The sequence below is a fragment of the Dendropsophus ebraccatus genome, chromosome 4 (assembly GCF_027789765.1).
Source record: "Dendropsophus ebraccatus isolate aDenEbr1 chromosome 4, aDenEbr1.pat, whole genome shotgun sequence".
NCBI classification, from domain to species: domain Eukaryota; kingdom Metazoa; phylum Chordata; class Amphibia; order Anura; family Hylidae; genus Dendropsophus; species Dendropsophus ebraccatus.
Window position 1 is genome coordinate 79224680 of NC_091457.1, and position 25160 is coordinate 79249839.

Consider the following 25160-nt stretch of genomic DNA (forward strand, 5'->3'; position numbering starts at 1 on the left):
TTAGAGCATGTATACATGTTCTGTATATTGCAAAAATTACAAAGAATTCAAAATGCATTGACTTTGATTTTACCCAGAGTGTCGCTGTGAAAAAACAGCTTGCGGAGGAGCCCTTGCCTTATGCGTTGCACTGGGATTAGTGATCTTAGCTCTAGATGGTGTTAGATGGGTATGTTACCTCCAGCAGCAAACATTTATCCTTTCACTACAAATGCTAGAGTGGAATTTTATGGAAATTCTTGAAATAAGTATTCTCATAACTAAGGGCTTAAATATGCTGACATTGTAGTCATGTCTGATGTCTGTATATGTACCCGCTCAGCACAGTGTGATCGGATCAGAGCTCAGACAAGGGATAACTATGGAAGCGTGTTCCAGCTGTTATTAAGCATGTCTGGATGGTGAGATCATGCATTCACTTGTGAAATGCACTTTGTGGGCATGTCACTTTGGAGTTCTGATTTAATATTAGGGGGGATACTGAACAAAGTCTTAAAGGTGCATTTTGGGCATTGCTTTTATAGTCTCTCCCATGTAAGATGGACCTTTAATAAATCATTTATAGTAGTGTTGTCTTGAGGCTTCACCATGTACTTCATATTTAATGGACAGAATCTTTTGTATTATATTGTTTTTCTTCGCCTTTCTTGAATCGCCCTCAGTCATTCCACTTCAACTCCCTTATGAATTTGTAATAACTTTAATGAATTGATAATTTGAAATAATTGTACCAGATAAGTCAGGTGCACTTTGAAAGGGGCATTAAGATGATGCCTAAACCAGAAGGCACCCACTGTATAATTGTATATCCCCAAACTACACACCGGGGTACACTGCTTCTACTATCCAGGTATAATTATTACCTTCTGATTGAGTCAATCAGCAATTTGACAGCAATTTTTAGTTGACTTATCAATGTTGTAATTGAAGTAAATAGTTTATAAAAATGTTTGTGTTTTAAAGTGTACCTGCCATCAAGTGTGTTAAAACAATACATGCAGTTTGCTTTGGCAGTGGCTGGGATCCTTCCTAGACCTCTTTTTATTTTTTAATCTTTTGCGATTATCTCCATTCGTCTGCTCACCTTATCTGTGGCTCTCCTAAACTCTGTGGGGGTGTACAGGAAGTGATGTCATCTGCCTTCACAGCTGCCTAGTAAGGGCAGGAGTGCAGTAAGTAAAGCTCCATAGTAACTGCAGCACACATGCTACAGATTATATATCACTCCCATATCATTTTATAAGCAAATAACTGTATATATTACCTGTATAGCACATTACCAAACTCATCCTTCATGATCCAAACTTGTCTCTATTTAAACTTGAGTACCTGGGATGTGAACTCAGAACTCAAGGCCCTATTCCACGGAACGTTATGGGTGATAATCGTCCCGTGGAATTGACCGCAACGATCAGCCGACTGATACAGCAACGACTGATACAGCAACGATCTGCTGTTGTTGCTCCATAGAATAGGAGCACCGGCAGCAGACGCTGCTGTATCCTATGGGCTGCCCGGACGATCAGCGATCACCCGGGCAGCCCCCCTCCAGCTCCCCGCGGCCCTCCCCGGACTCACCCGCTGGCTGCTGCCGTGTGTAATAGCGCTCGTTTGCTCCTGTCAGTCAGCTTGTGGAATAGGGCCTTCAGCGCTGCAGGGCTACATACAGAGCAGCCATGCTACTGATAAGCAGCACACATGCCACACAGATACTCATCCCAGACCATTTCTGGGATGAGGTCACTTCCTGTTTTATCTCTTTTTTTTTTTCTTTAAAGAGAAAAAAGACATGAAGAAAGCATGGACTGCAGTAGACACTTGGTGGTCACAGGTCTAAGGTTGGTTTTAACATAAAAAAACTAAATATTAAACATGTATATTACAAAGTTACGTGCAATCACAACCACTATTGATTTATTTAAAAGAAAAAAATTGTGACAGTGCCTCTTTAACCCTTTGAGGAACAGGCCCAAAATGACCCAGTGGACCGCGCAAATTATGATCTTTGAGCTCTAGCGCTTTCAGTTTTCTATCTACAGGGCCATGTAAGGGCTTGTTTTTTTACATGAATAGTTGTACTTTGTAATGGCGTTTTTCATTCTACCATAACATGTATGACAGAACCCCAAAATTATTATTTATGAAGATATATGTAAGTGAAATTGTAAAAAAGAATGCAATATGGTAACGTTTGGGGGGTTCCTGTGTCTACGTAATGCACTATATGGTAAAAGCCACATGATACTATTATTCTATAGGTCAGTCCGAACACAACCATATGCAGGTTTACACAGATTCTCTAATGTTATATATTTTTTGTTAATGAAATCCTTTTTTTTGGCAATTAATTATTAATAAAATAGGCCTATTGTGACGCTTATAATGGTTTTATTTTTTCACCAATGGGGCTGTATGGAGTGTCATTTTTTCTGCCATGATCTCTAGTTTTTATTAATACCATATTTGTGAAGATCGGACGTTTTGATCACTTCTTATAAATTTTTTAAAAAATAAAATGTCACATAAAATCGGTAATCCGCACACTTTTTCCCCTCTTTTCATGTACGCCGTTCACCATTCGCAATGACGTTTGTTATATTTTAATAGATCGGACAATTACGCACGCTACGGTATATTATATGTTTATTTATTTTTATATGTTTTATTTATATAATGGGAAAGGAGGGTGATTAAAACTTTTATTGGGGGAGGGGCTTTGGGGTAGTGTATTGGTGTTTTTAACTTTTTCTTACACATTTTAAGTCCCTTTGGGGGACTTGTACATACATTACTTTCATTGTTCACACTGATCATTGCTATGCCATAGGCATAGCATTGATCAGTGTTATCGGCGCTCTGCTCATTGAGCCTGCCTGTGCAATCAGTGAGCAGATCGGCGGTCCGTTTTAACGATCAGGACCCCGCAGTCACACTGCGGGGGTCCCGATCTGTAAGTGACAGGGGACTCCCCCTGTTACTTAAACTTAAACGCTGCGGTCGCGCCGTGATCGTGGCGTTTAAGGAGTTAATGACCCGCTGCAGCGCGATCGCTGCAGCCTGTCATTAACTGTGAGGTGCCGGCTGCTCACTGCAGCCAGCCCCCACTGCCTATGAAGCGTGCTCCGCTCCGGAGCATGCTTCATAGCTCAGGACACAGACTTCCAGGACGTACCGATACGTCCTAGGTCGTCTAGGGGTTTAATTGCAAGGGTTTTTTTTTTTGCCTATAATAATATCTAGAGCAATATTTTCAATGACTTCTACAAATATAAAATAGCTACTGCACTCTGGAATATCTTGAATATCATTGGCAGAGGCAGCTTTCAGTCTGTTTAGTATGTTCTCTAGTGTACTTTAAGTAAGTCTAGACCATAAAATAGTGTGAGTTTGTCAAATACAGACTGAATGTTTAGGGAACATGAATGGGCTGCTGGTGATGCCTTGTATCTGAGGTACCTACTCTTCTAACTGTAGTGTTCATATTGGTAAAGATTTGCTTGAATCTGATGCTGGACAGGATGTATAGGGAGGTTCCACACTACTCATGCGAGGAGATACTGTTTATCCCGGCATCTTCAGAGGGTCATCTGATGTTCCAATTTGAGGCACATTATTGGCAGTATTTTTGTTTTTATAATGAATTGGTGCAGAAGTTTACCCCTGATGTCACTAGAGGGCCGTCTGCTCCTCTGAAACTAGGCACATCATTGGCAGCTACTTTTGTTCACACGATGACGTGGTGTGGCAGTTGTCTGCTATATTGTAGCCATATATGCAATGTGATGCAACACTGGATAATTAGTAAGTACAAGGTTATCCCCAATAAAAGGAAGTCATGACCACATGGCAGGTTGATGGCAATACCTCCTGAAAAGGTCGCTTTGATGATGAAACATGTTAAAGGTACTATAAATTTGGGTTTTAAATTGCATATACAGTATTGTCGCTCTAGCGTGTCTATGATTGAACAGTGAACATAATTGACCGTCCTTCTTAGGCAGTAAATGTGAAATGAAAAGAGTGGGATGGTAGCTGTGATTTTACCATTTTGTTTTCTGCCTCCTAATACTCTTTTAACGGAATCAATAAAAGTTATGTTTTAGTCAGGTACCAAAGGGGGCCTTTATTCCCTCTTGCTCTTTGCCCTAAGTATTTCTACCTGGTCTCTTCAGGGGCACAGAAAAGTGGGACTGCCACAAAAACTGTAAGTATTCCCTATTGATTTCCAAGTGCTAATCTTATCCTGTTAGAGCAGTTGTGATGTCCTTGCAGTAAGCTGAAAAAAAAATTCAGTTGTGATATCCCAGTCGCATACCTGACTGAAACTCCCTTGTCATGTCATATGGGTTTGTAGGGGGTGGCTCAGGAATATTTTTTTTAAATAAATAAATAATAAAAAAAAACCGCATAGGGTCCCCCCTATTTTTATAACCAGCCGGGTTAAAAACCAAACGACAGCAGCCTGGTAACACCAGGGTGGGAAGAGCCATTGGTTTAGGCCCTCCCCAGCCTAAATCTTACCAGCCTGCTGCCGCCCAGTCCAGGAGCGCCAATTTTGACGCTCCGGGACCACTGGCACCCGGCTCTTCCCAGTACCCCTGGTGGCATTGGGTACTGGGGTAATAATAGGGGGTTAGTGTTAGCCATTTTAGACCGGCTAACACTAGGCCCCAACTTAGTAATGGATTCCGTCTATTAGACGGTTTCCACTACTAAGTCTATAAAGTAAAGAAATAAAGACAAGACACAAGTAAAAAAATTTATTTATTCAAATAAAAACACCCCCACACCCCTCATTGACCATTTTATTAAAAAAAAAAAACATTAAAAAAACGCTGGTCATCGACGTAGTCCACGGAATCCGACGTAATCCACAGGATACCGATATCTGAAAAACAAAAAGGGAGAAACACACAAAAAACACACAAACAGGAGCACAACAGCCATCATTGTGAGCGGTGTTGTGCACCTTACAGTATGCAGCATCTTTACAGATCGCTGCTTACAGTCTGGCCCCCAAGAGGTTAAGGGGGGTTGTATTGCATCCCCCTTAACCCCTTGGGGGCCAGACTTATGTCAGACTGCACCCATCCCAGCAAGGAAGGGGTTAAGTGACCCCCCTTCCTTGCTGGGAGGGGTGCAGTGCTGGGGAGGGGGTGGGGAGAGCTCTATACTCACCCCGATGTGTCCTCTTCGCTGGTCGGCAGCACAATGAAGTCACTGTACTGTGGACCGGCTCATTATATGTGCGCTCAGCCGATCAGCCAATCAGCTGAGCGCACATATAATTCTAAATGTTTCTTTTAATAATGCTATTGTGATAACATAATTAGAAGAAACATTTGATGTTTTCATTAAAGTAAAGTGATGATTAGTACAGAAAGCTCTATTGCCGGCAATATGAATTAACGGCTTATGGAGCTTCCTGTACTAATTAATATTTAATTAATAAAACACATTTTCGATGAAATAAATTCAGTTTCGTTGTTCAATAATTTAATTCTAACAAATCCATCATTGTGCAATTAAATATACTGTCAAAAAATCAATATATATATAAATATACATTTATTTATATATCTATTCATTTTAACAGTATATTTAATTGCAAAATGATGGATTCGTTAGAATTAAATTATTGACCAACGAAAGGGACTTTATTACAAAGAAAATGTGTTTTATTAATTTAATATATTAACTATTAGAGGCATCGGCATTCGGCATCATTGCCGGCTATTTTTGAAGTACTCCGTACGGACCGCCTGTCAATCCTCGGCCGCATGTCCAGCCGCAAACAATGGTCTTGTTCATTTTTTAAGGGTCCGTTTACGATCGGGCCGTAGATTCATACATAGTGTGCACTGTGCAGCCGTATATCCTATACTTTCCAGCGTACGCATGAACCACCAAAAATACCGCCGCACAATTACAGCCGCAAATACAGCCGCACAGTTACATAGTCTGAACCTGGCCTAGAAGTGTGTGATGGCAAGTGCCGGCAATGGGAGTGGCAATCAGCGTGGGGTGTTGCTTGAGGAAGGGAGAATGCTGTCCTCAGCCTATATACCTGTGACACTGGTATTTACGATGTGATCAAAACAATTTAGGTTGTGGGCATAGGCAGAAACACTTCTGAGAAGAGGTGCCAGGCAGTATGGAGAGTTGTCTTTGGGTATTGTGACTGTTTTTCCTACTGTTCTGCCTGCCCTTGCATCTAGGACATTGCAGGAACCCTGCCTGTTCCAGGAACAGGGGGCGCGGACTTTAGGTCCGCAGAATTTTTGATTTTGCGCACGGAAAAATGATAAGGAAACGCCGGACTTAATAAATGTCCCCCACAGTGTTGTTCTTGAGTTCCAACTAAAGTTTCCTTTGTATGACTTGTTTAGGCTGATCCTATAAGTTTACCGGATACTCAGAGAAATTCACCAGCAATGTCACAGGAGCGTACAGAAGCTTTCACTGCAGCTCCTATTTGCACTTACGTTGACACTAGTGATGAGCGAGTACTAAAATGCTCGGGTGCTCGTTACTCGAAATGAATATCTCCCGATACTCGTGTGCTCGTTTCGAGTAACGAACCCCATTGACGTCAATGGGAGACTCCAGCATTTTTGCAGGGGACTCAGATTCGGTAGAGGGAAAGTCGTGTGAAAACCTGTCAACCTCAGAATTGATGGAAACACAACGGAAATGGACAGGAAACAGCAGGGGCAGCATGTATGCATGCCTCTGAGGCTGCCTAATGGCACCATTATGCCTAATTCTGTGCAACAGCCTGGTTAAAACAGAGGTAGGCATATGGACCACCCAAAAACTTAGCCTGACACAGCATGGCAGTGAGAACACAGGGAACCATTAAAACAGAGGTAGCATATCATGAACCAGCCAAAAATTCAGCCTGACACAGCATGGCGGGGAGGACAGAGTGAACAAGGTAGAAGCGGTAGCCAGACAGCCTTCCAAAAATTATACCAGTGAGCACACAGTGGCAGTGAGCACACAGAGAACCATTAAAAGTGAGTGAGGAAGCAAGTGAGCCTTCCAAAAATTATACCAGACACAGCATAGCAGTGAACACACAGAGAACAGTTAAGAAAAATTAAGAAAAAAGTACAATATATCTATAGATGGTGTCTTAGTAAGAGGTGGTGTGGTACATCATAGTGCTCCTCCGCAGACGTAGTGTGACATCAGAGCATGGCAGTGAGGACACAGAGAAGCATTACAAGTGAGTGAGGAAGCAATTGAGCCTCCCAATATCTAGGCCAGACATTGCATGGCGGAAGAAGACTTGGCTGTTGGCTGAGAATTGAAGGAAGAGGGAGAAGAGGAGGAGGAGGGGAGATAACAAGAATCTTCATGTTGAGCTGCATTCCCCGGGTGGACAGTTGAATTCAGGTGAAATCCAGGCTTTGTTCATTTTTATAAACGTCAGCCTGTCAGCACTGTCAGTTGACAGACTGGTGCGCTTATCAGTGATGATGGCACCAGCTGCACTGAAGACATGCTCTGACAACACGCAAGCGGCAGGGCAGCCCAGCACCTCAAAGGCGTAAAGCGCCAGTTCGGGCCACCTTTCCAGCTTTGCAACCCAGTAGTTGTATGTAGAGTAAACGGGAAGGACGTTGGTATGGTCAGCAAGGTACTCCCTCACCATCTTCCTAAAGGCTTCCCCCCTACTCTGTCTAGACTGGGGACGGTTGACATAGTCTTGCTGGGGTGCCATGAAACTGTCAAAAGACCTTGGAGAGTGTTCTCCTGCCCCTTGACAAGCTGCCTGCTCCACCCCTCCTCTCCCCCGCTCTTTGGCCCACAGAACTACTTCCTCTGGCGCTAGTGGTGTCAGATGGGAAGTACATTTTCAGCTTCTGCACCAGGGCCTGTTGATATTGATTCACTCTCATACTGCGTTCCTCGGCAGGAACGACAGTGGAAAAGTTCGGTTTGTACCGAGGGTCCAGGAGGGTGAACACCCAGTAATCTGTGTTGTCCAAAACCAGTAGTCAACATGGATGCCAGTTAAGGCCCAGCAACAGGGAGGCAAGGGCAGGCACACCAGTAGTCAACATGGATGCCGGTTAAGGCCCAGCAGTAGCCAACAAGGAGGCAAGGGCAGGCATAGCAGTAGTCAACATGGATGCCAGTTAAGGCCCAGCAACAAGGAGGCAAGGGCAGGCACACCAGTAGTCAACATGGATGCCAGTTAAGGCCCAGCAACAAGAAGGCAAGGGCAGGCACACCAGTAGTCAACATGGATGCCAGTTAAGGCCCAGCAGTAGCCAACAAGTAGCCTTCTACCCCAGCACCCTTTCGATTTTCAATTTGACTGTAGCAGTTGGGGTAACATTCCCTTCATAATGTAACTACTCACTTCTACCCCCACCACCCTTTCGATTTTCAATTTGACTGCAGCAGTTGGGGTAACATTCCCTGCATAATGTGACTCACCACCTCTCCCCCCACCGCTGTTTTGATTTTTAATTTGACTTTTATCCTTGAGGATCTGGCAATAGTCTAATGCAAAGGGATCATCACTTGAGGGGTAGTGTACTACAAATCCCAGCAATACAGTGTAGTACCCACTAGTTTAGGGGGGCTGTACAGTACAATGTGGTAGTGGCTGGACCTAGATGCTCACTCTGTGATACCCCCTTACGATGAGCAGTGAAGTTTTATGCAGGTGTACTACAAATCCCAGCAATACAGTGTAGTACCCACTAGTTTAGGGGGGGGGGCTGTACGGTACAATGTGGTAGTGGCTGGACCTAGATACACACTCTGTGATACCCCCTTACAATGAGCAGTAAAGTTTTATGCAGGTGTACTACAAATCCCAGCAATACAGTGTAGTACCCACGAGTTTAGGGGGGGCTGAACGGTACAATGTGGTAGTGGCTGGACCTAGAGGGTATCACACTCTGTGATACCCTCTTACAATGAGCAGTGAAGTTCTATGCAGGTGTACTACAAATCCCAGCAATCCAATGTAGTACAGCAGCACCACTAGCCCCAAAATCAAAAAAGAGTACACTGAAATTGTGGTAGCAGCACTGCAACTCCCAGCCAGCAGTCTTTAGTAATACTATTAAAAAACGCTTTTAAGCCCTGAAAAGGGCTGTTTGTTTGTATTGCTAGTATTCCCTGCCTACTGGAACGCTAAATCCTACACTGACGCTCTCCCTGAGAAGCTGCAGCTCTGTCCCTAATCTCTCACAGCATGCGTCTGAAGCGAGTACTGCCGGCTGCGCGTTTTATTTCGCAGGGTCATCTGATCTGGCCAACCAATCGCTGCTATCTACATGTATGGGTCCGACGTGATCGCAGGATGTACCAAAGAGTCTCCTGCACGTTTATTGGCTGAGAAATAGCGCCCAAATTTACAGGAAACGGATGATGAGATTTTCTCGAGTATCGCGAGATGCTCGTCCGAGTAACGAGTACCATCGAGTAACCTAATACTCGATCGAGTACCAAGCTCGGACAAATATGCTCGCTCATCACTAGTTGACACCCATTGGTAGGTAACTTTACATACACAAAGCATACTTTTGTCCTACTTTCAACCCTTAGAGGACCTGGCCAATTTCAATTTTTGGGTTTTCGTTTTTTTCCTCCTTGTGCTTAAAAGGCCATAGCACTTGCATTTTTTCACCTAGAAACCCACATGAGCCCTTATTTTTTGCGCCACCAATTGTACTTTGCAATGACAGGCTGAATTTTTTCATAAAGTACACTGCGAAACCAGAAAAAAATTCAAAGTGTGGTGAAATTGAAAAAAAAAACGCATTTCTTTTATGTGTTTTTTTTTTTCGTTTTTACGCTGTTCGCCTTGGGGTAAAACTGACTTGTCGTTACGATTACAACGATATGTAACATGTATAACTTTCATTGTATCTGATGGCCTGTAAAAAATTCAAACCATTGTTAACAAATATATGTTCCTAAAATCGCTCCATTCCCAGGCTTATAGCGCTTTTATCCTTTGGTCTATGGGGCTGTGTGAGGTGTCATTTTTTGTGCCATGAAGTGTTCTTTCTATGGATACCTTGATTGCGACTTTTTGATCGCTTTTTATTACAATTTTTCTGGATTTGATGCAACCAAAAATGCGCAATTTTGCCCTTTGGGATTTTTTTGCGCTTTCACCATTTACCGTGCGAGATCGGGAATGTGATAAATTAATAGTTCGGGCGATTACGCACATGGCGATACCAAACATGTTTGTGGGGGTGATTCTGACTTTTATTAGGGGAGGGGGCTTTTTATAAATTTTTATTAATAATGACACTTTTATTTTTATTTTTACACTTATACTAGAAGCCTCCCTGGGGGACTTCTAGTATAAGTCTACTGATCTCTCATTGAGATCTATGCTGCATAGGTATGCAGCATAAATCGGTGAGATAGGCACATCGATTGCTTTCGGCTGCTGCAGAAGCAATCGAGTGCCGAGTCGGGATCAGTGCCATTACGGCGCTGGTCCCGAACGGGGTAAGATGTGTGGATCGCTCCTCCGGGACAACATCCTGGAGGAGCGATCAACCCCACTAGACACTAGGGAATAGGCTGCATCAAGTAATCGGATGCAGCTGTCAACTTTGATTACTGTATTAGCGGGCACGGCGATCGGACCGTGCCCGCTAATAGCCGTGGTCCTGGGCTATGAGGGGCACCCGGGACCGAGGCGGTCCAGAGCGCGGCCGCCGCGCGGCCCCACACTGAACGCATGAAGGTGGCCCTGGACGTACGGGTACGTCCAGGGTCGCCTAGGGGGTAATTTTTATGAGCACATAGCAAGATAAGATGATATTTTGTATGATGCAGGTTGTACAATCTTGGGTTTTGCAGATTTGGCTGCCACTTCTATCTCACCTGCCAGTAAACAGCCTTTTATAGGAGCTGATTAATGTACAGAGGCATTGCTAGAAACGTGAAAGTGACAGCGATCTTCTGAGGACCGGGAAAATGTCTGTTTAGAACGGCCTTTAAAATTAAACATTGTCGGGCACACATCTTCCTGTGTAAACAGGTCCAGATACAGCCAACGTCCGGAGGACTTGAGATGCCGGATGACAACCAGCGTGGTTAGTATAGACTGCTTTTGATCTGGAAACTGAATTCATATCTGTTTTGTCACTTTTCAGGGCTGCACAAATGATACAGTGATTGTTCATGAAGCCTGGGCACTCGATTTCTTGCACTATGTAAAGGCACTGCAAATAAGCTCCGATCTCGCTGATCAGCGTTTGTTTGCTTCCCCTGCAGCGGAGAAATCTGTTCATCTAAAAGGACTCTAACTCTCTAAGGGTAGCTTCACACACACCGTATCGCAGTGAATTTTCTGCTGTGATACGCAGCAGATTTGATGTAAATAACTAAACACAGCATCAAATCTGCACCATATCGGTCATATGTGTTAGCACCCTAATAGTGAATGTCAACCGTCAATTTTGAAAAATACAAGTACAATTTCTTGTTGGGCTTCCAGTTTTTAAACCATTTGATAGTAGACAAAGGAAAGCACAAAATATCAGTATTACCTTTCTAGCTAACAGCACATTTCATTATACCCCTTAAAAGCTTTTATTGAATTAATTTATTACTCTATTTTATCCTTGAAACTCGGGGAGTGTTTTCTTGCCTATTTTTCTACCCCCCTGTCTTCTGCAGTCATAGTTTGTCCTAAATCCTTTCTCATGGGAATACACTGTAACAATAGGTAAATGATCAATTTACATGCTGAATCTATACACCGACATCCAAAGCTTTTATTGCTAGGGTAGAAATCAAATCATTGTCACCCAGAGTGCTAATTATGTCTGATTAATGTGTGATATCTGCAGAGTGTGTCATACTGATGTACCTCGAATTATAGGAAACCAGTGGAGAACCAGTTACATCTTCAATGCAAATAAGAATTAATGTTTTTAGCTGTCAATATCTTTATTACTAAGGTTTTTTTTTTTTCCTATTTGTCTTGCCATACAAGTATTGAGAAAATATGATAAATCAGTTAAAGATCAGTATAGAGAGTTTGACCATATTTGGTCCTTATATGTAATAAGAGATGAATGGGCTGTAAAGTATTCATTACTACATCTTAGATAAATGTAAAAAATAAAAATACAACATTGGGCTGTAGAAATAATAAGTACAATTATGTGCTTAAAGGGGAAGTCTGGGCAAAATAATTTTAAGATATGTTATTGCCCAACAAAAGTTATGAAAATTACTAATAGACACTTATTATGGGAATTGCACCTATAGTGCATTTTTCCTGCAATTACTACAGCATGACCTGTTCAGGTCTCTGTAAAGTTGGTGATGTTACGTCACATAAACTGCCGACTCCTGCTGCTCCTGTCTGTCCCACCGCTGCAGCTGTCGGCAGTTTATGTGAAGTGACACCACCGAGTTTACAAAGACCTGGACACGCCATGATGTAGTAAAAGCAAAATAAGTGTCTATTGGTAATTTTCATAACTTTTGTTGGGCAATAACATATCTTAAAATTATTTTGCCCAGACTTCCCCTTTAATAATAAAACACTGGGTAAAGCTTCTTCTGAAAAGGCCCTAGGGGTATTGGTGGACAGTTAACTCAACTTTAGTGATCAGTGCCAGGCAGCGGCTGCCAAGGCTAATAAAATAATGGGATGCATCAAAAGAGGCCGAGATCGTAAAGATGAGAACATAGTTTTGCCTCTTAATAAATCACTGGTCAGACCACATATAGAATACTGTGTACAGTTTTGGGCACCGGTATATAGGAAGGACATGGCTAAATTGAAGCGGATACAGAGGAGGACGGCCAAGGTCATTAAAGCGGCACCATCAACAGGTTCTGCCCAGAGAACCTGCTGATATGCCCTAGAAGCTGCTTACCTTAGCAGCAGATCACCATTCCTGATGTTGTCCTCCTCCCCCGCATTCCTCTGGGATCTCCTAATTGCCTCTATGCAAATAAGGTGCTTAGGAGCATTTGGGGTGTCTCCCTCCTGCTCAGAGCACCACTGTGTGCCGCCCAGCCTGACCCCCAATGTGCCACCCAGCCCGCCCACTTCACGGACCCCGGTATCGGCCACTATGCATATTCATATATGCATAGTGGACTCGTCACAGCGCAAGTGCAGAGAAGATGTCCTGTCGGACGTGGGCATCTACCTGCACATGCACGAATCGGTCGGCTGTCTGTGACGCTGGAAGAAGAATCCTCCTCTGCAGCCAAGCTGTTTTCATCGCCGAGGTCACTGACATCAGTAAGAATACATTTATGTTCGTTGTGTCAGTGTGTCCCTGTTGAGAGATTGTTTATGGTGTGAATGATGGGAGTGGATGAGGGGAGTGTGGATGATGGGAGTGTGTGTGCATGTAGTGTATTTTGGGAATGTGCATGCAGTGTATGATGGGAGTGTGGATGATGGGAGTCTGCATGCAGTGTGTGATGGGAGTGTGGATGCATGCAGTGTATGATGGGAGTGTGGATGCATGGAGTGGATAAGGGGAGTGTGGATGCATGGAGTGGATGATAGGAGTGTGGATACATGTGTGGTGTCCCACTGTGGGCGTTGCTATTCTTTACACCCCTCGTAAAAGTCTGTACTTATCTGTGATTTCACTATAGCTGTTGCGTTACTAAAAATGTCCACTAGATGTCGCTATACTGTGTAACTAAGGTTTAAAAGCTGCACAGCTGAAGTACACTAAAGGTTTTTTGTTTGTGTATGTACCAGATTCTGTTGTCCAGTAGGATTTCACCTTTCTTTTGCCCAATTCTCTCTTTTCTATTCTGTTTCTCTTTTGCACTCTTTGCACCCAACCACAGCACAGCACACTTGTTGGTTAGGAAGTTAATTCCTTGGGTGAGTGGGAGTCTTAGCTGAGCTTTGGTGGAGAAAGGACGCTACTGAGATAGCTCTTCTCAGTGGTTCTACCTACAACTTAGTTCTTAGTACCCCACATGGGAAGGACGCAGAATACCCAGGTCTCGTAACCCTTTTTCTTGAAGCATCAGACATGCTGTATGATGCACTGCTAAGCCCTTCAGGAGAGGACTAGCCTACAGCTAACCTCAACCCAGGAATAAGAGTCAGTACAGTGCAGGACAGTTTCCACAGAAAAGCCAAAGAGCTAGGAACTGATCCGGATAGAGCAAAGTTACGTAAAGTCGATGATTGCCATCTCGCAACTTGGGTGTACTTAGGAAATTCTAACCATTCAACCCAGGTGACAGGGTCTGGGGTCTGTGTCACCCATCAGTACGGTTCAGCCAAAGCTAGTGGGCAGAAAGTGGTGTGAAGACTATAGGAATGGTCAAGCCGCAGGCACAGGTTGTTTCTTGTTCTTGTTCTTGTTGTTCTTCTTCTAAGCACTCTAACCTCCCGGTATTCTTCTAAGCACTCTAACCTCCCGGCAGAGCACATTACTAGTTGGGTTTAAACTCTCACGGCATTCTCCTCTCTCTACTACCTCAGTACAACCTTATTAACTCTACTACATCCTACTCAGCCCTTATTCTACAGATCTGGTGGTTCTATGTATGTGTATTCATTGGAACTGTATCAAGTGAACCTGAAGATTCGTTGTATTCCCTGCTGCACATTTACAAGTAGTAAACCAAGTCAACGTTATTACTGGGTCTGTGATTACTGGCTACCACCTGCACAGCACTACACCATAACCTTGGGGCCTTTCCCCTATCTGTGGGTGGCGGGTCCTACCAATACTTGGGAGGGTTACTATACCACTCTGATCACCTGTGACATAATCTCAAGGGACCCTGCAGCAACCCGAGAGGACACCAACCACAGGGGAAAAGGGTACAACCGGTCTTATACTCAAAAAGCAGTCGTGCCATAACACCTGTGTGCCCACCAGGCACTGGTGTCACATGACAAAACCCTTTAGGCATGGGTCTCCAAACTGCGGCCCTCCAGCTGTTGCTAAACTACATTTCCCATCATGCCTGGACAGCCAAATCCAAAGCTTTAGCTGTCCAGGCATGATGGGAGTTGTAGTTTCGCAACAGCTGGAGGGCCGCAGTTTGGAGACCCATGCCTTAAAGTCTGGCTGTGCCTCGGCCATCCGCTACAAGGAGTGGTGTCACACTTCCATCTAGCCGTTTCTTGAGAAAGGCCCCTTTATTTATTCGTGAGGGCCAAAACGCAAACTTAGTGTTATATTGAGCGGTGATCTGTGGCACTTATTGAGGCTATGCATACCGCCTGTTACATTTAAGTCCATCTGCTCTATTCCATTCAGAGGGGACTCTATTGGCAGGCTGGGCTTCTCTTGGCCCTATCCACACTGGAATAACATATACACATATGCCCTTCTGTTTGATTCACACAGGCAGGCACCCAGCTTTCCTAGGTGCTGATAAGTAACAGTGTGATGGTTACATTTCTTCTGCAGGCTGAGTCAGGAGGGGCTGTAGGGTGTCTGTTGGGTTATGTGATATGATATTCTGGGCTGATCTTATTGGCCTCATTGGGGTGAGGAGGTGGGGAGTGGGATGTCTTAGCAGCAGTGGGTGTTACTGAGGGGGCTATCTTGCATACAAAGAATTCTGGTCTAAGTAGTTTTAGACCTCACAGGCAAACACAATATGAAAGAGGAAGTGAAGAGAACGTGGATGGTAGGGAATAACTCACAGTATTTTTGCTTAGTATTTTGGTCAGTATTTGCAGCAAAAATCAGGTGTGGAACCAACATAAAAAAATTGAGTGGATGGCTGCCATTTAATGGCAAATAACGGCTGTTTTAAAATATAAGCAATTATTTCTTATTAAATGACAGCCATCCATTTAATTTTAATAGTGTGTGAACATAGCCTTTCTGTGTTTTCAATCCACTGCTGGTTTTGGCTGCAAAATACTGAGCAAAAATACTGCGTGGGAACATAATAAATCTGAAATAATTTTGCTTGATAACTGTACCCTTTCTGTCTGTCTGTCTTTCTGTCTTTCTTTCTCTCTCTCTCTTTGGCTCTTTGCCTCTCTCATCTCCATGTATGGAAAATCCAGAAGAGCTGTGTTTTCTTATATAGCAAACAGGCATGAAATAAGTGGCTGACATATGCCACCGCAGGTCATTCAAGTAAGGCAGCATGTCAGAATTCAAACTGGGCCATCCATCACCAACAGACCAGGAATCAGCCTGAGCAAGACAGCGAGAGCCCAATCTAATGGCTGACCTTCCAAGTACTGGGATTGCTGACAGGAGGAGACAGAGATTGGAAAAATATTTCATGCATTGCACCCGAGCTACAATGGAGCTCTGAAGGATTTGCAGATAAATTTATTTTCCTGAAGAAAAAAAAAAATACAGGACCCATGTGTGACCCAGTTTACCCTTTCAGGTCAGAAAACAAGTGGAGTAACATAGCACGAGCCGGCTGAGGAATTTCTGAATTGTAGAATGCAGTCTGCAGCAAGTCTACAGCCAACAGCTTTTTCTAATAGACTGAAGGGAGCACAAATCTAAAGAGGATTTCAATTACACACACAAGTGAGAAAAAGAAATGTTTCTGGCTTGGAGAAAGTAAACATGACATGATACATTGCTGTCAGCATCGCCCCAACAACAGATGACTAAACCCTCAGCTCGCCATATTTTAATATATTAATCAATGTAGCTGGAATAATCTAATTTTAATTGTCAGCAGCACATGAGCAAGATGACGAAGTGTTATAATGGAAGACACATACCAAATGTGCCCTGCCCCATAACTGGAAAGGTATGCTCAAATCAGACTCCTGTCTCTGGTCCAATGATCATCAGTGCTATATGTTCTGTTACACAAAGCCAGACATCCCCTGGTTGTTGTTGAAGAGCAATTACCATAATCTTGTACGCAAGCAGAACTAATACAAAACATTTCTTGCAATTATTCAATACATTTTAATTATGCTTTAGAATAGACTACAAACCAGGGTCTCTTAAGATGCCAGAGAAAGACTGTTGCCATCTGCTGTACACTAGTGGCAGTACAACATCATGCAGCACTGCAAATAGTATGCTTTAATTACAGATGAGCAAAGACAATCTGGCAAATCAAGATTCGCTGTGAATTTGCACTGTCAATTCCCGCCGATTTGTTAAGGAAATTTGCAAAAAAACAAAATGGCGACCGCACATGCTGTCTGGAGCTGCAGGCCCCTCTGTGATGTCAGCACCTCCGCCATAACCTTCTATGCAAGGTGGTTCGTTAACAGAGGTGGCCAGTTGGCTGTGTGTGGAGGAGAGAGCAGGATCACCGCAGGGAGAGATGATATAGGGACAAAGAGGAAAGGAATGGCGGAAATTGGATAATTGACTCAATGGTTGAAATTTGTTTTAAATTGTGATTTTCCGATTTTTGACACTTTTTAGGGTGCGTTCACACGTACAGGATCTGCAGCAGATTGGATGGCGCAGATTTAAAGTTGGAGATTCAACCAAAAATTATCGAAGCTCGTAAAACAAATTTCCGCCTGCTTTGCTCATCTCTAGTTTTAATGTTATAAAATGTTTTATGTGCATTAACTCCATTGACTCTAGGAATCCCTTTTGTTCTTTTATAACAAAAAAAAGAGTATTTACTGATTAGTAGAAATATGTAGCTTAATATTCACGATCAAAAATAACTTTTTTCAATATGAATGTCCTCAAGATATTTGTTTTACATTTGTGGCCGTGTATGATGTCCTGCTTAACCACATAAGGACATAGTGGATTTTGGCCTTAATAACTAGTCCAATTCTCATTTTTGTGTTTTTTCCTCCTCGCCTTCTAAGAGCTTTAATTTTCCAGCAGTAGAATGATCCATGGCACACTAACAATGTTAATTGCAAAAAATGTGTAATTATTCCATCACAGCAAAGGCTTTAATTTTCCATCTACAGCGCCATGTAAGGGCTTGTTTTTTCAGGAACAAGCACACTTTGTAATGTTGACATTTATTCTAATATTAAATGAATCACAAAACCCCAAAATAATATTTATGGGGTAAAACAAGGAAACAAATGCTATTTCTTTTTTGGGCGGAGGGGGTCCATGTCTACTGTGGGGAATAGCTCTGGTCGATCCTAGGTAGCAGTGCAGTAAGCAGGGACACAGACAGGGTAACGTCCAATTTAAGTGTTTTTATTTCACACTTAGCGTCAAAACACAAAGCAAACCTTAACAAAGGCTTAAACACAAATAAACCCTGCTCGGCTGAGCACTTACTAGCACATAACCAATCCCTAACTATACGTGGGACCAGCTATCCAGCCCACGGGTACAAATAACATGGTGTGGCCTATGCAATACCTTCAGTATTCCAGCAGACAGTTCTCCAGGTATGGCCACACTCAGCACTGCAGTGAGTTTCTTTTTAAGGCCCCAATGACCCCCAGCTGTGGGCTATGGAAGCCCAGGACCGAAGCTCTGGTGGAGTGAGCATCCCACTGCCAACCTCACTCACTCCAGAAAAAGCAGGTCCCAGTACGTATTTTTACAATCTGTCTATGTTAGCTATGGCCAACACAGACAACCAGGCTATCAATCCTGCTTTACCTGTGTCTGGGTTAACCCCTTGGTTACCAGAGACACACCCAGGGCTTACCAGACACAGTTTAACTACTTCAGTGGCAGATATCTGTGCTCCCAAACCATGCCTCTCTTACACTACACAATGAACTTTACTTTAAAACTGACAGGTTATCATTATTCTATAGCTCAGTCCAAATACTATTTTTAACTGTTTTTTTGCAAACAATTATGAGTAAAATTGTCTTATTGTGACACATTTATGATAGTTTTATATGATCTTGAGTTTTTATTGGTACCATCTTTGTGTAGATGAGAATTTTTGATTGCTTTTTACACAATTTTGTAACAAAAAATCAGCAAACAATTCAGCAAGCTATGATGCCAAATATGTTTATTTGGGGTTTTCTCATATTTTTAAACACCTTAAAAAACAGACTTACTATGATTTACACCTACTAGAAGTCATAAATCATAGTATAAATCTTTACCTGTTCAGGAGCAGACTGAGGCAGACTCTATGAGAAGATCGCTCTTCAGACTGCACAGAGGTAAGTATAAGGCCTAGAAACCGATCGGGACCCCAGCTCCTGTCATTTACACTATAACACTGGTATTATGGTGGGACATGTCACCAAGGTTGAGGCTATGTTCACACAACGTAGAACTACGGCCGTAGTTCTCGCCGCAGAACTACGGCCGTAGTTTTGTGGTGCGTAACAAAGCCTTATGTGCAATGGGATCCCGGCCAGAGCGTACACACATCGTATACGCTCCGGCCAGGATCCCGCACAGCGCCGGAAAAAACTGACAGGTCAATTTTCTGCGGCCGGAATTCAGTGAGCCCTGTCAGTTCACACAGTTCACACAGCTTTACTGTGGGCTATGGTAAGCTCTGATGCGGGCGCGCGCTGAGTTCTGCGGCCGGAAAGATCACCCGGCCGGTACTTAAGTACCGGCCTAGATGATCCGGTGAGAGACCGGCTGTTCCGTGACCCAGCCCGGCGTCATACTAAAAGAAGATGAGGGCCCCACTCAGGCAATCGGTCAGCGCACAGACAATCCATCAGGTTCAACCTAGGAAAACCCTACTGTGTTGATCCAGAGGAAGGCAAAATCCCCTATGAGACAGATGACAATTGCCCTGTCAGAGGGAGAAAATTCCTTCCCGACTCCAATGGCAATCAGTATAATTCCTGGATCAACGTATCACTGGAAATCTAATGCTCATAACTTGTAATATTGTATTTTTCAAGAAAAGCATCAATGCCTCCCTTGAACTTATTTAATGAATTGGCCACAACAACATCATGTGACAGAGAGTTCCATAGTCTCACTGCTCTTACAGTAAAGAATCCGCATCTGTGCTGTAGAGGATGCCCCCTTTTGTCATGATAATAGGTATAGGGCAGTCATGTCAAACTCTGGCCCGCGGGCCATTATTTTTGGGACACCAGGCAATTCAGAGTTTGAATTACATCTGGCCCACCATGGCTACTATATAAGAGACTATATGAGATTACTGGGGATGACTGGTTACTACTTTAAGACTATTGGGGGGGCTAGCTACTATTTGGGCACTATTGGGAAGGCTGGCTAATATGTGGGGCAATTCAGGTTGGGTTGGCTACTACATGGGGTAATATAGGGGGGTAGGCTATTACATGGGTTGGGGTATAATGATCTCATAGCAATTTATCATGTCCTTTATCACAGTGCTGGGAGACGCACACCACTGACAGTGTCAGGAACACCACATTCACGCTACAATAATTATCAAGGGTGGCCCGCGACTTTGTCCAATTTTTAAATTTTGGCCCACTGTGTATTTGAGTTTGACACCCCTGGTCTAGGGGTAAAAAGATCACTACAAAAAGATCTCTGTACTGTCCATTCATATATTTTTATATTGTAATCAGATTGCCCCGAAGACATTAGGGAACTTGGGAACTTTGCTTGGTGATGGGAACTGCAAAAGAAAGCAACTTTGCAAATACATTGCATTAGCAAAATTGCTTTCTTTTGGTCCCTTTCTCTTACTGTCATGTTGACAGCGGTTGGTCACCGGGCAGTATGGTTTTACCACGTCTCCCTCTAACATCCAATATGTCTCCAGGGCTGTGTCTCGTCCTCACTTTCCCCGTCCCAAACCCTATCATGCATGCCCTGTACCAGGAGGTGAGATTGGGAAATGATGGGGCCAAGTTAAAAAGGGGAGGGGGGATGGAACCCCTTTAATTATTGGTGTATTGCCTGGGTTTGGAGTGCTTATAGGTAACAGTGTTTTTAAAGGAATATTTCAGTTCTTTAAAAAATTAATGTAATGCTGTGGTGGTGGAAAAATAGAAAAACATGCTTACCTCCCCATGCTTACCATTGTGACTGGGCAGACAGGTTCCACTTGGAGCATATATTTTTAAAAGCGCCTGAATACTTCTTTAAGACATGGCCTATATAGCAGTTGAGAAGGTGTTAGGATAGTCTTAACAGGAGACGAGCAAAGGAAATCTGGCAAATCAAGATTCACTGCGAATCGCGCTGTCAATTCGCTTCGTTTTGCGAAGCAAATTCGCGCTGATTTGTTAAGGAACCTTGCAAAAAAAATTAAATAGCGGCCGCAGTTGCTGTCTGGAGCATCAATGGGTGGGAAAGAGGGATTAACCATAGTCCCTAGAGCCTGTCAAATCAGCTGCAGGCCCCTCTGTGATCTCAGATTCTCCCCCTCTCCTTTTATACAAGATGGTTTGTTAACGGAGGTGGCCAGTCGGCTGTGTGGGGAGGAGAGAGCAGTATCACAGCAGGCAGTTAGAGCAGAGCAGGGAGAGACTAACAGAGTGATTAAGGGACAGAGAGGAGAAGAGAGGATAGGGGGGCTGATTGTGGCTGATGTCACCACCTCCCTCTCTATATAAGGCAGTTCGTTAAGAGAGGTGGCCAGTCGGCTGTGAGTGGAGGAGAGAGCAGGAATGCAGCAGGCAAAGTAGAACAGGGAGAGACTAACAGCAATTTAGGGACATAGAGAAGAGGGGAGTAAAGAATAGGAGGGCTGACTGTGGGTGATGTCAGCACCTCCCCCTTACCCTCTATATAAGGTGGTTCGTTAATAGAGGTGGCCAGTCGGCTGTGTGTGGAGGAGAGAGGAGAGAGCAGGATCGCAGCAGGCAGTTAGAGCAGAGCAGGGAGAGACTAACAGAGTGATATAGGGATATAGAGGAAAGCAATGGCAGAAATTGGATTATTGACTGGCTGAAATTTGTTTTAAATCAGGAATTTCTAATTTTCGACGCTTAACAAGTCTTAACAAGTTTGACTGAAAATTTGTGAAGCTTGTGAAACAAATTTCTGGATCCTTCGCTCATCTCTAGTCTTAACCATTTAGACTCCAAATGTCTAATGTTTATTAGGTGTGAGGATGAAAATCACTGTACTGTGCTTCTTGATTTAATGATTTGCCATGAGCAACCCAAAGTTAAAGCTGGTTTTAGTGCCCCTCAGCATTTATCCAGCCACGCCCGCATTATTTAGCAGAGTACATGTAATTTAAAGCTATAATAATGTGAAAGTGTTAAAATATGTATATTATACTGAACCACCAGGGAAAAAATAAAGATATTACTATATTTGTATTCTAACTATTATTGTGGTTTGCAGCCAACCAACATGGATATGTCTCACTAATCTTCCTCTTCTGGAAAATGTTGTTAGTATTGATTGTAAAACATCTTTACGTGATTTTCATGATTTCTTTGCTTCTCTGAATGCCCTTGTGCTGCTGTAAATGTGTGTATATGAGACAAATTCAAGTTATGTGCTCTAAAAACAGGAAAATTAGTGAAAGGGATTCACTCTGTCTCATAAAAGCCCAATGGCCTCTTAATACTGTGAGATAATTGTCTTTCATAAATCCTGTTTGTTTTCCCTTCTTCTCCTTAAAATGCCCCATTTAATGTCATCAGATTTTGTTTGTCTTTATTCTGGAAATATTCGAGGATAGGATTTCATTCATTGCAGCAGCTGGGAGTGTGTGTGGTCTCAGCAATGTCTACTTTATACTCTATTTGGTGGTCATCTTTAGTTACTGACTATAGGAAATGTGCAATGATCCCTTCCTAGGGGTGGTGATTACAGTACCGCCATGCTTAGCCTGTAGGTGTAGGGACATAGCTTTGGGGTTGTTCATTTAGAAGTAAGAGCCAAGTCCTGGGGGGAGATTTATCAAAGGGTGTAAAATTTAGACTTGTGCAAACTACCCACAGCAACCAATCACAGCTCAGCTTTAGGCAGTGCTGAAAGGAAAGAGGAGCTGTGATTGGTTGCTGTGGGCAGTTTGCACCAGTCTAAATTTTACACCCTTTGATAAATCTCCCCCCTGGTGTTTGAGGGCTCCTCTACCACATAAAAGACACCAAATTCCACATGGTATGTGGATAAGCCTTTCAGAATTTGCATTGGGACTCTCAGAAGGCATAAGTAGACATAAGAACACAGCGGTAATATAAGCAGGTATCACTAGGGTCATCTCTGCTATCCCATGTTTACTGACTGGCAACTGTTCATTTTGCTATGATAGATCGGTACTTATCTTATTATTTTTTTTCTCCAAAAAATGGCTAGGGCTTGGGGTAGATCTTATTTTCATAAAAACACAGTATGCCCCTATACTGTAGCCCCACTTTATACGGTAATTAGCCACCATACTGTGTGTCCCACTGTTGTTAGGCTCCTTTATGGTAAGTTCCCCTGTTGTTAGGCCTCCATGCTGGATACCTCTCTCCCCCCTCCCCTCTGTAGTTGTTCCCTCACACTGTGTACATCCCCTCTCTGCAGTAAAGCCCCCCCCATACAGTATACAGCCTTCATCTGCAGGTAGTCCCTATACTTTATACCAGGGGTCCCCAAACTTTTCACACAGGGGGCCAGTTCACTTTCCCTAAGACCGTCGGAGGGCCAGACTATAAAAAAAAGAACAAACTATAATCAAATACCAATGCAAAATGCCCCCCCCCCCCCCAAAGTAAAAGCATAGGCGATAGGGGTAGATGTTTTGTTCTATCCCCTATTAGTAGTGTTCTGGGGTCACTTTCCTACACTGAGCCCCCACAGAACTCTATTCTGATCTCCCACAACGCCTCCAGTGTATAATGCACCTGGGACCCAACTACAACAGCTGCATGCACTACAACTCCCAGCATGTACTGACAGTCTGCAGCCCTCAGGATATGCTGGGAGTTGTAGCTCCTGCATCTGTTGTAGTTGGGTCCTAGTTTAAAAGTTTGCTAGTGTACTGTAGTGACCACGGGGCTGTGTCAGTACACTACCACAAACCATACTGACCCATTTAGACCCCAATGGTACACAGGCTCTGCACATTATAGAAGCGATTACAGTGCAGTTACTAAAGACTCACAGGTGACGTCTTCTCGAATTGAAGTCGCTCACTTTTAGCTTTCTTCTCCATCTGCTGCAACCATCATGAAAACTTCTCCGACCACAACTCGTCTGCAGGGGCAGCTGGGGTGACTGGGGAAGGGAGGCAGCTGGGGGTGGCAGAGGGAGTAGATGGGGTGCAGAAGGAGCAGCTGGGGTGACAGGCAGGGGGAGCCAATGGGGGCAGGGGGGCAGCTAGGGTTGTAGGGAGAAGATGGGGGCAGCTGAGGTGGCAGGGGAGAAGATAGGAGGAAGGGGGAGCAACTGGGGTGGCAGGGGCAGCAGCTGGGGTGGCAGGGAAAGTAGATGGGGGGCAGAAGGAGCAGATGGGGCATGGGGCAGCTAGGATTGCAGGGAGAAGATGGGGCAGCTGGGGTGGCAGGGGAGAAGCTGGGGTGGCAGGGGAGCAGCTGGGGTGGCAGGGGAGCAGCTGGGGGGGCAGGGAGAGAGGCTGGGGGAAAGAGGGAGCAGCCGGGGAGCATCCGGAGGGCAGAGGCAGGCTGAGCAGGTCCCCCCCAAAGCAGCTTCGGTCCGGGGTGAGCTTCTTCCGGCACAGACAGCATGCATCACAGTCCGGAAGCTCACGGCTGCAGCCCCGCGGTCCAGAACTTCTCTCCTGCTCAGAAGCGCATGTGATGTCATTGTTGAGCAGGAAAGAAGTTCGGGACTGCGGCGCTGCAGTCGTGAGCTTCCGGACTGTGATACATGCTGTCTGTGCCAGAAGAAGCTCACCTCGGACCCGATGCTTAACCCCGGCACCCAACCCCCCCCAGGTGCGGACCAGGCATCCGTGGTCGGGTGCCTATGGCGGCGAGGGTTAATAATAGTATTTGCCCTAGGCACCGGACCATGGGTGCCTAGTGGCAAATACGGCCCTGGCGGCGGGGGCACGATAAAAACGTTCAGGGGGCCGAATGCGGGACGTAGTTTGGGGACCCCTGCTTTATACCTTTTCTCTAGTTGGCCCACATATCCTCCGTCCCTCCATATTCAATGTACCTTGTTGTGCATCTTCTTACCCCACCTGCCTCCCCTGCAGCCTCTGTTGAGCAGGTGGGGGCGGAGCATAACAAATCTGGCACTAATTGGCTGATGCTTAGCCCCAGTGTCAGAGATCTGGTTTAGCTGAATTCAGCCTACTCCAAAAAACTACAAAATAAAGCTAGGTCATATTTTTGGGGTAGGTTTTAATTTTGGAGAAACATGATGGGTAGATAG

At 44.1% G+C, this 25160-nt stretch overlaps 1 long non-coding RNA gene across 2 annotated transcripts in view; it reads left to right on the top strand.

The window, feature by feature from the left end:
- The window catches only part of LOC138789746 (uncharacterized), a 77882-nt gene that overhangs the window by 32695 nt on the left and 20027 nt on the right, over positions 1–25160 (top strand). Inside the window, exon 3 of one of the 2 annotated variants that reach the window (XR_011362780.1) lies at positions 1779–1838. The exons of the other annotated variant lie outside the window; for it this stretch is intronic. This is a non-coding gene — a long non-coding RNA (uncharacterized lncRNA). The remainder of the gene's footprint in view (positions 1–1778; positions 1839–25160) is intronic. 2 annotated transcript variants of the gene reach the window in all.